This window comes from Protopterus annectens, chromosome 7.part0 (genome assembly GCF_019279795.1).
Source record: "Protopterus annectens isolate FY-2018-M chromosome 7.part0, PAN1.0, whole genome shotgun sequence".
Taxonomy (NCBI): Eukaryota; Metazoa; Chordata; order Ceratodontiformes; family Protopteridae; genus Protopterus; species Protopterus annectens.
Window position 1 is genome coordinate 1,314,460,553 of NC_056739.1, and position 16,374 is coordinate 1,314,476,926.

A 16,374-nucleotide genomic window follows, 5' to 3' on the forward strand; every position below is an offset into this window, starting at 1 on the left:
GAACTGTGAGGGACTTTAGTACATTGATAAATGTAATATGGATTTTCTAGGACATGGAGGAAGACATACAGGTTGCAAGGATATAGTAAAAGACCCTGTTTGTGGTGAGTTGCACAAGTATGAGTTCTAGTGTGTCATACATGTTAACTAGTCTGGATGTGAGTTTGGTTTTAATATAGACTGAACCTCCTCTACCTTTAGTTCCTTCCTGTGCAGAAGCTGGTCTAAAGGTGTGAAAAGGCATTATAACCTTGCATTGCTGGGGTACATTCCACAATTTTAAACCGTGTCTCTGATACTTCACAGATGTCTACACTCTTCAGGGAGAGGAATGCTTGCAGTGAGTGGAGTTTCTTGTTAAGACTTTTAGCCTCAAGCAATACCACCTTCAGATATTCCTTCACAGGTTCATTTAAGTCAAGAGATTTATGTATTTGTCATTGCCTAAAAAAGACACCATGGTGGTGGAAAAGTCTTTGCCAATATCTTGAAAGCCTAGATGGGATAAGTTCAGAACTTCTCTGGCATCGCAGAATGGTCCATCAACCATGTCCTCCTAGGGTGTCAAATATTATACCCCCTTTGACTGACACCAGAAGCTAATCCAACCCTTAAAATCAATATTTTTTGTTGATAATATGGCATCCTTGGTGAAGGTAGTATGCTGCTCAGTGATAGGCTCATACATTCCTGATACACATAATCAGTGAGCTCAATCATGTCTTGCTTCATATAGGCCTGCTATAATATCTTGATGTTCTGTCACTCCAGGTTGCTGCCCCATTATAGCAACCATAGTACAACCTTTGTACAAAGTAATAAACTGGGAGTGGTGGGCATCCCACTGTCTTTGACTCTCAAGCCTTTTGGTTCTGCACCATGTGTCCCTAGCAAGTCTAATACACATCTGTTACATCTTACAGACTTTGAAATACTATCACTTCTGCCAGTGATTATTTACTTGACAAAACTGAGTATATACATAATTGCATATTTTAATATATGTGGTACATATATCTATCTATCTATATATATATATATATATATATATATATATATATATATATATATATATATGTATATCTATCTATCTATCTATATATATATATATATATATATATATATATATATATATATAGATATATAGATATATATATATCTGTCTCTCTCTCTCTCTCTCTCTCTCTCTATATATATATATATATATATATGTACACACAGATAAACACACACACACACACACACACACACACACACACACACACACATATATATATATATATATATATATATATATATATATATATATATTATATATGGGTCTACTACTATTCACTGAAAGCACATTTCACTGAAAATAAAATTAGTGTGCACTTTTCACTGAAAGCTCAATTCACTGAAAACACAATTCACTGAAACACATTTCACTGAAAGTTATAAATGGCCTTTTCCCCACTGTAGTGCGACCCTGGAGTTAGTATATATAGTAAGGGGGGTGTGTGGGGGGTGTAGCCCCCCACATATTTTAATAATTTTTGAACTATATACATGGATACTTGCAATTCCAATATATCACTGTTCTCTGAACATAATTTATACTTAAAATATGTGGGGGGCTACGTCCGCCACACCCCCCCAATGTGGGGGGTGGTGCCCCCACACCCCCCTTACTGTATATACTAACTCCAGGGTCGGACTACAGTGGGGAAAAGGCCATATATAACTTTCAGTGAAATGTGTTTCAGTGAAATGTGTTTTCAGTGAATTGAGCTTTCAGTGAATTGTGCACAGCAAAATGTGTTTCAGCGAAATGTGCTTTCAGTGAATAGTAGTAGATCCATATATATATATATATATATATATATATATATAGATAGATATATATATATGTGTGAGAGAGAGAGAGAGAGTTTGTCATGATTATTTAGATACTGGCTCTTAATTCCTGTGAGAAGACAAAACTGACAATAGATTATGCAATCACTGCACAAGGATTACTCCCCCCCCCAAAAAAAAAAAAATCATCAGTGTTTCCTTGATTTAAATTCTAATGTAGAAGCAGGACCTTTAAGGTCATTCCATAGATAACCTGCCTTGAACTCCTACAGCATGCAAATCATTTCTTAATTTTTTGTTTATTTATTTTAGAGAAATATGCTCAGTTTTGTCTGGAAAGCATCACTAGACTTCTAGTGATAAAGCTAAGACACAGACTTTTGTAAGCATTTCCTCCAACAACCTGAAACTTTTTTTTGTAGTCTAACACCAAGCTATGAGAATTTGGGTGTGCATTAACTACTTCTTCCTTCGTGTTCATATCCTATTCATATCCATCCATCCACAACCCTTTTCCCGTTTTTGTAGATGAAGCCACAATGTCATTTTAATAGTGGCAATATATTCATATCTATATCATATATATATATATATATATATATATATAGAGAGAGAGAGAGAGAGAGATCTTGCCTGAAGGGTTCTTCTCCAAAGTAGATTATATAATCTCATTTGCAACAGCTAAACACATTAGCTTCAGCTATAAGAGCCTGAAAGGGATGAAAACTTTTCAAACCATTAGAAGACAGTGCATGCCTGCATGGTGTCCCATTGCATAAACAAGAATCCAATGCTTTCCTAACAATTTCTTTCAACAATCTTTCTGTCAATTGCTCTAAATTAAGTTATATTTTCAGGCATGTTGTGCAAAGTATTAAGGCTATGGATTACTAACAAGCTCCTTCTTTTAGTTCAGAGTTCTATTCCCTCAGCCTCCATTTGCCTACTGTGTGACCACAGATAAGACACTTGTCTGAATCTGAAAATGGTTCATGAGGATCAGTACTCTAACCTTGTTAACAAATACAAGTAAATAAAACAGTATAGCTAATGAAGGCAGCAATAGCATAAATCAATTTATTGGCAGAAGTAAGCTAACTTTTCTTAATCTTCGAGCTAAAATGATGGTGAACAAGTGAAAGTCAATTCACTATGACAGAATTCATGCAGTATTCCTATAGGCACTGTTCAGAAAATTCATTATTTATATCTTAATGTCTCAAGGACATCACATTCTTTCAGTTTTGACTGGGCATTACACTACAAAAAGTAAATATTTGTTTATTTTTTTTATTTAGAGCTCTTATATGCTTAAATCATCTGTACTCATTGGTCTCATCTCCTTTATCTAACTATGACCATATTTTTGTTAGAATTGCAGCAAACTAGAACATAAGATCATTTTACATAGCTGTGCTTTCACCATGCAGACATACGACTGTGCTGTAAGTGCATTTGCTTTTTCTGCTGGACACTTTTATAAAGTTGGTAAAGTTTTCATAATGGTGAGCAGTGAAAGTATTTTGCACAAGCAATAGTACCCAACAGGGTCTGTGTTATTGTGTAAATAACACATGCCCAGGGGAGGTCTGAGGCCCAACACTGCAGGTAGATGGCCTCTCCATCCTGGAAGGGAATTCTTCATACAATGACACACACCCCAGAGGGCATTACAGCACTTAGACAATGGGCTAGCTGTTAAGCTGTTAAATCATTTTGTATTCATTGTTTACAACTATATATATATATATATATATATATATATATATATAGATAGATATATAGTTATTTAATAAGTTTGATGTAAAGTAGTTCTTCTGCCTAATGTTTCAAATTTGCTGTAGTATATGTCATATCCAACTTCTCCCCAGTGTTTAATCCTTTGTTCCTACTGACTTGTCTTAACCTTATATCTTGACATAAGTCATAGCTACAAATAGTACTAGCTATGTTCAAAGCCTAGGTCTTGTTGTCAAGATGCAACAAATTTGTATGTTCTTATGTATACTACATTTTGTTTACTTTATACTTTATTGATTATTATAATGTGTGCATAAAAATTAACTGTTACTCATGGAGTTTTTCTCCCCGGGCCTCTGCTGAAAAAGGATCTGTGTCCAGTGGGACTTTCCTGGTAAACAAATGTTAAATAAATAAATAAATAAATAAATAAAATATGTAATTGTCTTTAAAGGAAGTATTTTGCATCCCAAGTAAGTTTTCTGTGTATTCAGTGTCCACACACACACACACACACACACACACACACACACACACACACACACACACACACACACACACACACACACACACACACACAAACACACACACACACACACACACACGCAGACACACCAACATTAAGTACTTGAATAGTAAACATAGTCAGTTGTATCATAATGTAGAATGCAAGGCATTTCAGCTCATCACTACCCCCTTTACTGTACATCGGATTGTGCTCTGAATGGGCCACTTGTCAGCATAACTTCACCTACAGATAACGTATTCAGAGAATTAAAAAAATGCAGGCAGTTAGTGGTACAAAAATTCAGAAGTGGGGAAAAAAGAGAAACATTCATTGAGCCAAATAAACTACACTACTTAAGTGTTGTCCTCTGTGTTCAGTGCTCAATCATTGTTACCTCCTTTGGTCTAAAGAGTTGCTTAATTGCTATCATAACCATAATTGTTTAGGTACTCACTGATAAAACTCAAGATATAATATTAATTTTCTTTTACTGTATGTTACATTTGAGGTTCTTCTTAAGAAACTGCTACCCTAATGAGACGAGTTACTCCACAAATTCAATAATTAACAAATAAACATACTATGAATCAGATGAAAAACAGTCAATAATTGATTCAGATTTATGCTAGTTTTCTTAAAGCTTACATTGCAAATACTTCCTTGTAAGATTCCAGGGTGCAGTTCCTTCAGAGATGATTTTCTAGATAAGCCAAATTGCCAAACAAATTAATACATTTAAGTTATTAATGAAAACCAAGGCAATGCATAGAAGCTGCAGCTAACCATTTGCTTTCAATATTAAACAATTTGCCCACATAAATCAATGACTGCAAATGTTTATTGACTAGATTTCAGGAAAGTAAAAACATTGCACACACATACTTATATTTTAGTGCTGTTAAATGATTAAACATTTTAATCTTGTTTAATCTAATGAATCAAAAATTATCTTTAGTTAATCATACAGTTAATATTATTGTAAACTACCATAAATTACAATATTTACAAGTACTTTACAAAAATAAACTTAGTGAATAAAAAAAAACAGAGGATGTTCACATTATGCATTACACAAAACAAAGCCAAAGGACTTGGAAGAAATAATAATTTAAAACATGAAGGTTTTTAGCACTTTACTTCAACACCTTTAAATACAGTAAAACACGTACTCACTGCAGTATAACTTAAATTATAAAGATTATTTTTTTATCTTTTTAATTTCACCTCTATGGGGTTGAAGAGTCACTTTGTTGTGTGAGTGTGTAGTATGGGAAATTTGTCAAAAGTGCATGTCTGCAAATGCACTTTTATGTTGAGTGACAAAACTATGGAATGGTGCAAGATTATCTATGAGTGAGTGAGGTAAGTATGGGAAAGACTGAATAGTTTTATAGTGATGTGTGTGCGTGTAGGTGTGTTTGCAAGTTAGAGTAAAGCTTAGATAAGGGGATGGATTTAATGATGTAGATGTGTTTGTGCTGTATGTCTAACAGCCTTGTGTAATGGCAGTGTTGCAGAAAGACATTTTGTAAGGAAAGGTGTAAGGCTGGAGGTAGGTGGTAAGGGCAGAGTTAGGGCTAGCGTGGATTATTAAGATGGAGAAGTGGTAATCCTCTTTATTTACAAACCCCTTTCAGTGACTCTACCATTAATCAGGCAAATTATATGCAGAAAGGACAGTAGGCTTTTTCTGACAGATTGAAAAAAGAAGCTGTTTGATTTCCAATTTTTAATTGATTGGGAATGTGTTTTAGGTAGGTTGTTGTGATCACTAATTTCTAAGACTGTTTGTTCAATAAATTAGTATTTTCATCCACTAGCAAAACATTTGTTTTATTTAAATATATATATATATATATATATATATATATATATATATATATATATATAGTCACACACACACACACACACACACACACACACACACACACACACACACACACACACACACACACACGTATATCTGTATATATATATATATATATATATATATATATATATATATACATATCTATATATATATATATATATATATATATATATATATATATAATGTATAAATATGTGTATGTGTGTCATCATCAACCCACTCTTTCCCATTTTTACATGGAGTTGGGGTGTCGCATCAACTGTCACCATCTCTGTTGATAAAATGTCACTCTCCTACCTTCATCAACAGTCATGCCTGACTGTAGCAGGTCTACTCTCACACAATCCAAACATCTTTTTGCTGGATGCTCTCATTTTGTCTTGCCTTCTTCCTGTTTGTCCCAAATCTTCAGTGCCACATTGTCTTTTGCTTTCATGCAGATGTGCCCAAAAATCTATAATCTGTTCTGTTTGACTTAACCTTGTCTATAATAGGAATTACTTGGGCTTCTGCTCTGATTTCTTCATCTGTCCCACAATGTGCTTCCTACCACCCATCTCAGGCACTTCATCTCTATCACTTCTAGCTTCCTCATCTGCTCTGTATTCACTGCTCAGTATCTGTACCGTACAGTAGTACTGGTCTCACCTTGGTTTTGTACGCCTTACTTTTCAGCTTCTTTGGCATTCTACTGTCAGACACTACCCCTGACACTCTATGTCAGTTGGCTGCAGACCCAATAATTCTAGCTTTGACCTCCTCATTCAGACTTCCCTTCTCCATCACAACCCCACCCAGGTACTTGAAGTTGTTAACCTGCTCTGCTATTTTCCCTTCTGTCTCACTTCTTAGCTTCTTCTGACTTCTCCCATTTGCTGCCATTTCAATTGTCTAATCTGTACTCAGTTTTACCCTGTGTGCCTTTTGTTTCGCATTCTATTCCCCTATCTTTTGCTGACATTCTTGGTCAGATTCTGCCTGTAATACCACTTGCTCTGCATGCAGCATCTTTGTGATATGTCCTCTCTGACTTCTTTGCTAATGTATCCAATCATCAGTATAAACAGCAGTTGGTCAGAGCTGAAACCTAATGCACACCCACTCCCACTGGGAACCTATCTGTGAGACTGAATATTGCACATGCGTGAGTCATTGTGTCCTTGTACATAGCCTGTACTAATTCTACTAATGTTTCTTGGACTTCAAGCCATCACAGGACTACCAAATCAGCTTTCTTAGGACCTTGTCATATGATTTCTCCAAACCTAGAAATAACCAGTTGGTCTTTTTCCTTATCCCTAGCTTCTTCTCAACTATCAGTCTTACTGCAAACATTGGGTTAAAATGCTGCATCTAGATCTGAATGCAAACTGCTCGTTCCCATCTTATTTTCTACTACTCTACATATTTGTTTACAAGTCACCTTGTCCAGTACTTTCATGCAGTGTGACAGGAGTTTGATGCCTCTCTATTTCCTACAGTTGTGAATGTCCCCTTTGTTCTTGGACAGTGGCATTAGTACACTTATTCTTCAGTCATCTGGGATATGCCTTTCTCTCCATACTGCTATGAGTATCCTCAACAGCCATTTCTCCCCTAATTCCCCAACATCCTGATCACGTCTGTCATGACCTCATCTGAGCCTGCTGTTTTCCATTACTTCATTTTCATTAGTTCTGTTTTTACTTCTTCTAGAAAGTCAGTAGTAGTACAACTTATGTGGATTTTCTTCATTCAGGAGCTGCTGGAAGTGCTCCTTCATTTGCCTTTGATGTTCTATTGACTGGTGAGCAGGCTGTTGCTGGTATCCCTTATGAAGGTTGTCTGACTATCTTCTTTATCTTTCTGTCTTTACCTTATAACCTGATAATTTCTTTGATCCATTTACTGAGTCACTTTCCAGAAGTTGGAAGAGCATCTTGAATGCCTTGTTCTTTGCTAGTGTAACTGCTCTGTTAGCATCTTTGTTAGTCAGCCAGTATTCCTTCTTAGCCTGGACTGTCTTTTCTAGATCCCACTTTTTTCTGCACTCATTCTTTCTTTTGTTGGCTTCCTGGTCTTCTGCATTCCACCACCAGCTTTTCTTATGCACCTTATTTCCATACCTGGCTTGGATGCATATTGGTTCTATACTCCTCACACACACTGTTTTGCGGTGCTGACATTCCTGAACTCTACCTATTTTCTCTTGTTTCTGAGCTGTTGATCCTTGAGTATTTCCTTGACCACTTTTCCTTCTCTCCACCCAGCTTCTAGGTCTTTAGCCTATTCTCTGTTGACCTCAGACCCTTCACTGACTACTGCTTGTAAGTGATTGTGGCAACCAATGGTTTATGCACAGGTCTTACTGTTTCACTGGCGGTGACTTTGCAATTACTGATTCTACCCCATTGTCCTTGCTTTACGTTTTCTCTACCTGAGTTGCATGTTGGCCACTGTTGTATGTGATCTTATGACTGTCTCTCTTACTGAACCATGTGTTGGCCACCATCAATCAATTTGCCAGTCAGAAGACTAGAATAGCATCTCCTTCTTTATTTCTGTTTCCACACCAATATGGATCAAAAAGTTTTCATATAGTATTTTGTTTGTCCTGATATGTTTATTCAGTTCCCCCATAATCGACACCAATTCATGATGTCCTGCTTTATTTAGTAGGGCCTGCAACTGCTGCTTGAATGCAGTCTTTTCCTCAATGTCACAACCTTGCTGTAGTGCGTAGGCTAAGATTATGAATACCGCCCTATACTTACACTGGAGTCTGATTGCCATAACTCTGCAGCTAATTCTGATAACATCCCTCATTCTCTTCTGCTGGCACAGGTTTGGGATCATAGGATCATAGGAAGTTACTAGGCTGTTGGCCCTGAGGCCCTTACAAGCCTAGCCAAGAATTTAGCCCATGTTCCAACAAGTTTACTAGTTATGCCCTCTTCTGCCCAGACTGCAAGGTAGTTATCACTGCCACCAGCCACCTCTTTATCAGCTACTTTAAGACCCTTAACAAAGGAGGTCCAATCTTACTGTATAGTGTTACTATTAATACAAATGGTAGTTTTACCAAGAGCAAGGCTTTTAGGAGTGGCACACAGTGTCTCCAAATACATATACAAGTACTCTCAGAACTTAAATACCTCTAGACAGATCAGACACAATGAAATGCTTAAATATATTTAATAATAAATAATAAAAGAACAAGACAATACTAAATATATATTTACAGTGACATCAGAGTTCAAAATCACAGGAAATATTTAAATCAACATGGCAGGACAGCTTCAAGTAAATGAAGAAAAATATCTAAGCTAAGCTTTGCTATATTCCTGATTATATCTAAGAGAGTTACTATTCCCTAGTTAGCTTACTTAAGAACAAGGCAGATGTGGTGAATGGATCTTCTCTAGTTGTTGTTGTCAGGTCAAAGACAGAATACAGAATGCCGTGTCTCTCTAAGATACTTCTTAAATTAATATATCAAATATTACTGCTGGGATAACTTGCAGAATGACATCATTGTTTGTCATCTGAGTCCTAGTTTCCAGGCCCCAAACCAACCATTGATGGCAGCTGGTAGCATTTAGCATCTACATGTGAAAATACATAGACCTCAGATCTATGGCAAATGCTGTAAGTCATAAAACAATAAAACACTTGCAAGACAATACAGAAAGCTTCTCAGCACAGACATTGTGGGCAGGATTCACAAAGCCTCCGTGTAAGGGTTACAAGGCTTACACGGAGGCTGCAGTTAAACGGTGTGACGTCAGCATGCCATGCATATGCGTGAGGGCATGCTGAATCACGCCTAAGGCTAACACGGTCCATGTAAGACAGTAGGGGGCGTGTCCATAGGGTGAGCCCTGCAAACGGACATGCCCCTAGAAGAGTAAAAGTCCTGAAAGTAAACCCCCATGACAGAGTCCATGTAAATGTGAATAAACACAACACAACACATGCCCCCACAGACTATGAACATAAAATGTATAAATGAACATCTTATATTTTTTTTTATAAGTTGTAAAGATGTTTGCCCGTGAGTGCGCTCATTTGCGCGGGCGTGCCCGGCGCTTAGCCACAGTTAGCATTCAGTGGAAAAGCATATAAGAACTAAATATGCAAAGTAAGCCAAGAAGCAATAGTGTAGCGGTAGAGACGTTGGCTGAAGAGGAGGCAGTCATGGTTCAAGCCCCCACAACATCAATTTTTATTTTTAGTGAAATAAGCATGAAACAATTCCCTGACATATATGTACATATATAAAATTATATTTTATGTAAAATGTAATGAAATGGGCCATGTATTTTGAAGAAATGTGAGATAATAAAAAAAAAAATGTCAGATGTGCCTATAGCTGAGCTACAGTCTAACAAGTTGAGTATATCTGCCTGTAGGTGAGCAGTGTTTTAACAGGTTTAAAATGAGTGCCCATAGGTGAGCAGTGTTTTAACAGGATTAAAATGAGTGCCCGTAGGTGAGCAGTGATTTAACAGGTGTAAAATGAGTGCCTGTAGGTGAGGAGTGGTTTAACAGGTGTAAAATGAGTGCCCGGGGTTGAGCAGTGTTTTAACACGCTGAAACTGTGTGCCCATAGCTGAGCTGAGCGTAATATCCGTGCTGACAGCCAAACGATGCATAAACTAGCGTGGCCCATTTGCACGGAGCTGCGCACCGCGCCAACAAGCTAACCGACGGGCAACGTTGAGCAAGCTGTATCAAAACTGCCTTTACACAGACACACCTCCTAGCCTGTGTAGACAGTCATAAAATATAAAAAGCAATGCCCAGGCTCGAACCCAGGATACCATACACCATAGTCAAAGTACTGAACCACTAAGCCATGACAGTTGCACTTAGAAATGCAGTAATAGCATATATATAGAAATGAATAGAAAGAGGAGCATGACAAAGCAGGTTTTGTGAAGCTGATACAATTCCAAAATGGCCAGTCACAGATAAGTGCGGGAAAAACGGCATATATAAGCCCCATAGGCGGGAATACACAGCATAACCGATTGTGGAACTGACTTGTAGCCAGGATGGCAGGTGCAGGAGAGGGTAGTTGCTTCTGAGCACAGAGGTGGGGTGTTGAGGAGTCCAAATATATGGTTTGGCTCCTCGTCCATGATCATGAGGCCCAACTCATGCAGGGGCAGGTCCTGTGGAGAGCATATAGGGCTGAGGCATGGGACCGGTTGGCACATGATCTCACCAGTGCCACAGGAATACAAAGGACTGGTGAACAGGTCTGCCACCACCATTTGGACCTGAAGAGATGGAAGCAGGACCAACTGAACCGTTGGATCCAGGAGGCCCGGCAAATGCCCAATGCCCCACTACTAAGTTACATGTAATTATTTATGTAAGAAATTAACCTAGCTGATATTATGGGGATGTGTATTCCAATATTACTTCATTTATATTACAGCTGCAGGTGTCCGTTCCATAAACCGTCGAGCCTATGCCGATAGGCTGGTGTGGTTGCACCACCAGGCAGGTCAGTAATTCTCTCCCTGTAACTGTAAAAAAAAATATAAGTATGACAGCTTGAAAAAGAGTGCAGTGTAGTCACTTATTAATAAAATGTGCAAGTAACAGTGTAAGAGAGTTTGTAAGTATTGCTTGATTACAAAAGTGTGATGCAGCCTGTAATACAAAAATAAAAATGAAACAAGTCTGAAATAAAGATGTCCCACCTGTAATATAATAGTACATAACCTGCAGCAGGCTGAAAAGTACAGCTACAGAAGCTGAGTAAAACACATGTGTGAAATATATCCCTGTTTAAATTCTGAAACATGACACAAGTGAGACTGTTGGAAAGGATTGTTATAACTAAAAGTAAAACATGTCAATAAAGCCTAGAATTAAGTACCATCCTGAATTGTAAAAATAAAACAAGTGAGAGAGTGGGAGAAAGAGGTATGAATCCACCAATAAAGTAGTAATAACTCCTGAATAAAGTATACTGCAGTCAGTACAGAATGAAATGAATGTGACAGGCAGAACCAAACAGCAACATGTGTTGAAGAAAGTACTGAAGCTGGAATGTGTGTCCCAAAATCTGGATATGTTGCTCTCAGTTTGGAATATGCAGATAGTATGGTTGTATGAAATACTAAACATCCACAGTTGTCTATAGCCATATAAAGCAAATGTAGCAGGATGATGTAGCTGAACAGAGCCAGATATGAATGTGTATGAATAAATATGAAATGTATATTGATGTAGCAGTAACATTCCTATCACCAACCTGAATTAGTTATCACATAGGAAACTGTAGTCAGACCTGTAGTGTGTATATATCTGCAGCTAGTAGAAATGTACAGCATATGTATAGGTATTTGAAGTTGTTAATGAAATATTTCTTCACCCTACCCTATAACCACAAATAATTCATTCCATGTGAAATGGGTATGTGCATTCACAATTAACACCCCTGGACATTTGTCCTGTTGGTTCATACATATTTGCATGTATGTTGATGCATGTGCCCTGTTCATACATCCAAACCTGATGGCCTGTTGCCATCAATCAACCCTGCATATTGTTGGATTGTGTATTGCTGTTCAAATTATGCATGTGTTACGCTTGCTGTTCAATGGTTTGAATTTATGGGTGTTTGGTTAATGGGAATACTAATGCATACTGTTACAACTAATTGTGAATGGTATTGTACGTTACTAACCCAAACTGTCATAACATAATGCAAAACATAGGACGACAGGGAAGGCGGGTTCCAGTGGACCCACCTCTCCCACCTCAGCTGGCGAGTGCACCTGGCAGTAGTGCCCAGGCCGGACCCTCTTCCGGTGGCCCTGTGCCACCTGCGGGAGGAAGTGCTGCAGGGGATGGGGCTTGTCCCCCCTCTGCAAGTGTGGCCGGAGGAGAACATCCACTCACCCTCCGTAGTGTCCGGACTGTGGTGCGTAGGGAGATCTGGCATGCTGTGCTTGGGCCCCTACGCCAGCTTGAGGCACGGGTGGCACAACTCACGGGCATGTCTGCTGCCTGGCCTACACAGCCCCCAGCACAGCCCCGTCCTGGGCAGTGAAGGCACAGTGGCAACTGCCCATGGGTGGGGATCTCAGTTCCACTGTTGCCATCTGTGGGTTCATGGGCTCGAGATATCCAAACATCCGTCCCCGTCAATTGTGTATCTCCCCACATGTGTCATACACCACCCCTGTATGCGTCTTGTTTGTCTTGTCTGTTAACCTCCCCTGCCTACCTCCCCAGCTATACCGACTTCCTGTACCTGACATACCACTCTCACCTGAAAAAAAAAAAGGGCACTCTGTACTCACAAAACAATTATGCCCCATACATAGCTGCCCATTTTGCACACATGTCTGCTGGACATGTAAACTGGCAATTACAATTGGCTGTACAACAAATATTGTTGTCCTCACACCTCTCTCAGGGGTTGAAGGTTTCAAATTTCACACCAAATTACAAACATATGCACAGCTGTTGCTGATGAAGAAATGGGCAGCTATGGGCCTTTCCTACATCCCTCCTGCAAAATCCGAGCTTGTTTTCGTACTGTCCTACCCTCTTTGTGCCCCCTTTTTCACCACTTTCCTATCTCCCCATTTTCTTTTCTTTAAAAGAAAATAGCGTGGGTGTGCGCGGGAGTAAGCACTTTTAAGCAGTAGTAAGTGGGATTGCGCTTCTGTACGCTTAGCTAAGCGTGTGTGCGCGAAGCTAAGTGACAGTGCGCATGCGTGAGCTCCGTGGAAACCAGTGCTAACCTTCTTACAACTGCTTAAAAGTGCCTTAGTCACTCTGAATGACAAGGCCTGTAGTTTTCTCAGCAGCAAAATAAAATACCTCCGTCAGTCTCGAACCCAGGACCTGGGAAACACTAGTCTGCATGACTTACCACTAAGCCATGATTGTTATACAAGAACATTGTACTGAAAGAAATATATCATAAAATAGTAGGAATTAATATGTAAAGGGAATATAGCAAGTCTAGTACACAAAGCATGTCATGTATATTTACTATCAAATCTAGTGGATTTGTAAAATAGTACTGTGTGATGAGAAACAGCCATGCTAGTTGGTAGCTATAGGTAATAATGTCACAGTAGCATCTGGCAAGCCACACACATACTCAGAGCAGGATAAACACTGCCATGGTTGAATAGTTAAGAGCCCAGACATAGTAACTGTGATTGAGTTACAGGGATGTCCCTGATGTGAAAACAAATGTCAACTGTGCCCCACTTACACCCTGTGAAATGTACTAACAGTAGGCAGAAAGGTGTAACTACACATGCAATGGTAACTATGAATTACTGAAAGTATGCACCACTTGCACGTCACAAATAGTGTAGTAATACATATGCTTGAAATAACCCACAGTCACAACTGCAGAATATCAGAATATTTCATTGAAGTATCCCACTGATATGTACCATTCCATGAGGCTGATAAAAGATGCACCTGAGAGTATCTGAGGCCTGCTCAGCAGCATGATCAAATGCCCTTGTAAGTGTCAAGGCACACACCATGGCCAGACCACACTGCATGCAGTAACACCCTACCACAACAAACACATAGGGAATTGCTGCCCAAACAGATATAGCAAGCATTACAAGCTGTGAATGTAAATGGAAAATAGGAAAGCCATAGCAACACATTACAGGAAAGACACCTAGCAGGCACACAGGAGTGAATGTAAAGGGCAAATATTGAAGCCATAGCAACAGATTGCAAGAGCCACTGCTATATACCATTTACACCACAATCCCCACAGGAAAGCACACACACCCATATACACAGTATTTCTAGTCGTAGGTGTCAGTTTACATACACACGGAGAAGAGGACACTGGAGGAAGGAATACTCAGCTTACAGAACAACACGCAATGCAGTGTCTACAACACAGCCTGAAATATGAGAGACATACCAACCCTTACACTCACAGAACAGTGTCCACAGCAAACCAGCATGGTCCCCACCCTGATAATCTGAAAGGGCTACGCCTGCCTAACAAACCTTTTTATAGCACTGTCCTGAAATCACAGTGAGAACTGCAATCACTACACAACAGGCTGAATGCAATTAGTAAATGCTGGCTAACAATTGGTGCAGAGGCCATCACGTGAACATGTGCAGATACCTACAAAAGCATCCTGTACTCCCAGTCCACACATGCAATACTTTCATTGCACCCTCTGGAGGTAGAGACAGAGAGAGAGAGAAAGAGAAAGAGAAAGAGAAAGAGAAAGAGAAAGAGAAAGAAAACAATAAAAAAATTAAAAAAAACATTAACAACAAAACAAAGAGGTTGACAGCAGGCCAAGTAACTGCAAGCCTATGCAAACAGCTGCAACAAACACAGGTAATGTAAAGTACTAGTATAATAGTCTACATACTGTGAACCCTCCAGATGTGTTATTGGTCTGTATCTATGTATATGAAGATGTGCATAGGGCCGGGGACATACTGCAACTGTCACTGAAGGCTCCACATACATATGTATGTGAAGGTAGCTATGTGCACATAGCAATGTAGGTTGTAGTGCAATGTACAAGTAGGTTGTACAGTAATGGATGTTCATCAGTACGTTACTGTGTGTATACATATGTGGAACTAAAAGGAGTATATTTATATATATATATATATATATATATATATATATATATATATATATATATATATATATATATATATATATATCATACGTATGTATGTTGAGATATGTATGTATATATATATATATATATATATATATATATATATATATATATATATTCATATGTGTATACATAGATAGAGAGGGATGTAGAAATACATAGACATATATAGTTTCACAGTGTCATAGTTTAGTACTAGGCTATCTGCACAGTGTACAGAATAGATTTAGAAAATTGCGCCTCTGTATAGTAGTGACACAGTGAAGACCCCCCTACATAATAGCATTAGTTTACTGTGCCTCTGTCTAGTAGTGACACAGAGATGACCCCTGGTGTAACCCTATGATCTCCCATCCACTCGTCAAGAATTCACATGAAGAGAGTCAGTGAGGGTCTCAGCCTAACATGAACTGGGATCCTGTTCCACAGTATGGGAAGCCTCTGAGTTATGGATCTGTCCCTACAGCATGTCCTATTCATATTTGTGCTGAGGTTTAAATCTGTAGCTCTTGTGGTTCTGATGGATTTGGATTTTACGAGGTGGAACATGTCCATCAATTCCTGATTGGACATGGCCTTGTACGTCAGGCACAGATCACCTCTAAGTAGGTGGTATGCTATGGAATAGAGCTGTAGTTTCTTTAGTCTGGCAGCATATGACATTTGTTGGAGACCCTTGATCCTCCTGATGAGGTACTTATGGGGTCTCCCTAGCTGTTGCAAGTGCCAGGTGAGGTACATACCAAATGGGGCATAGTACACAGTCATGGGCCTGA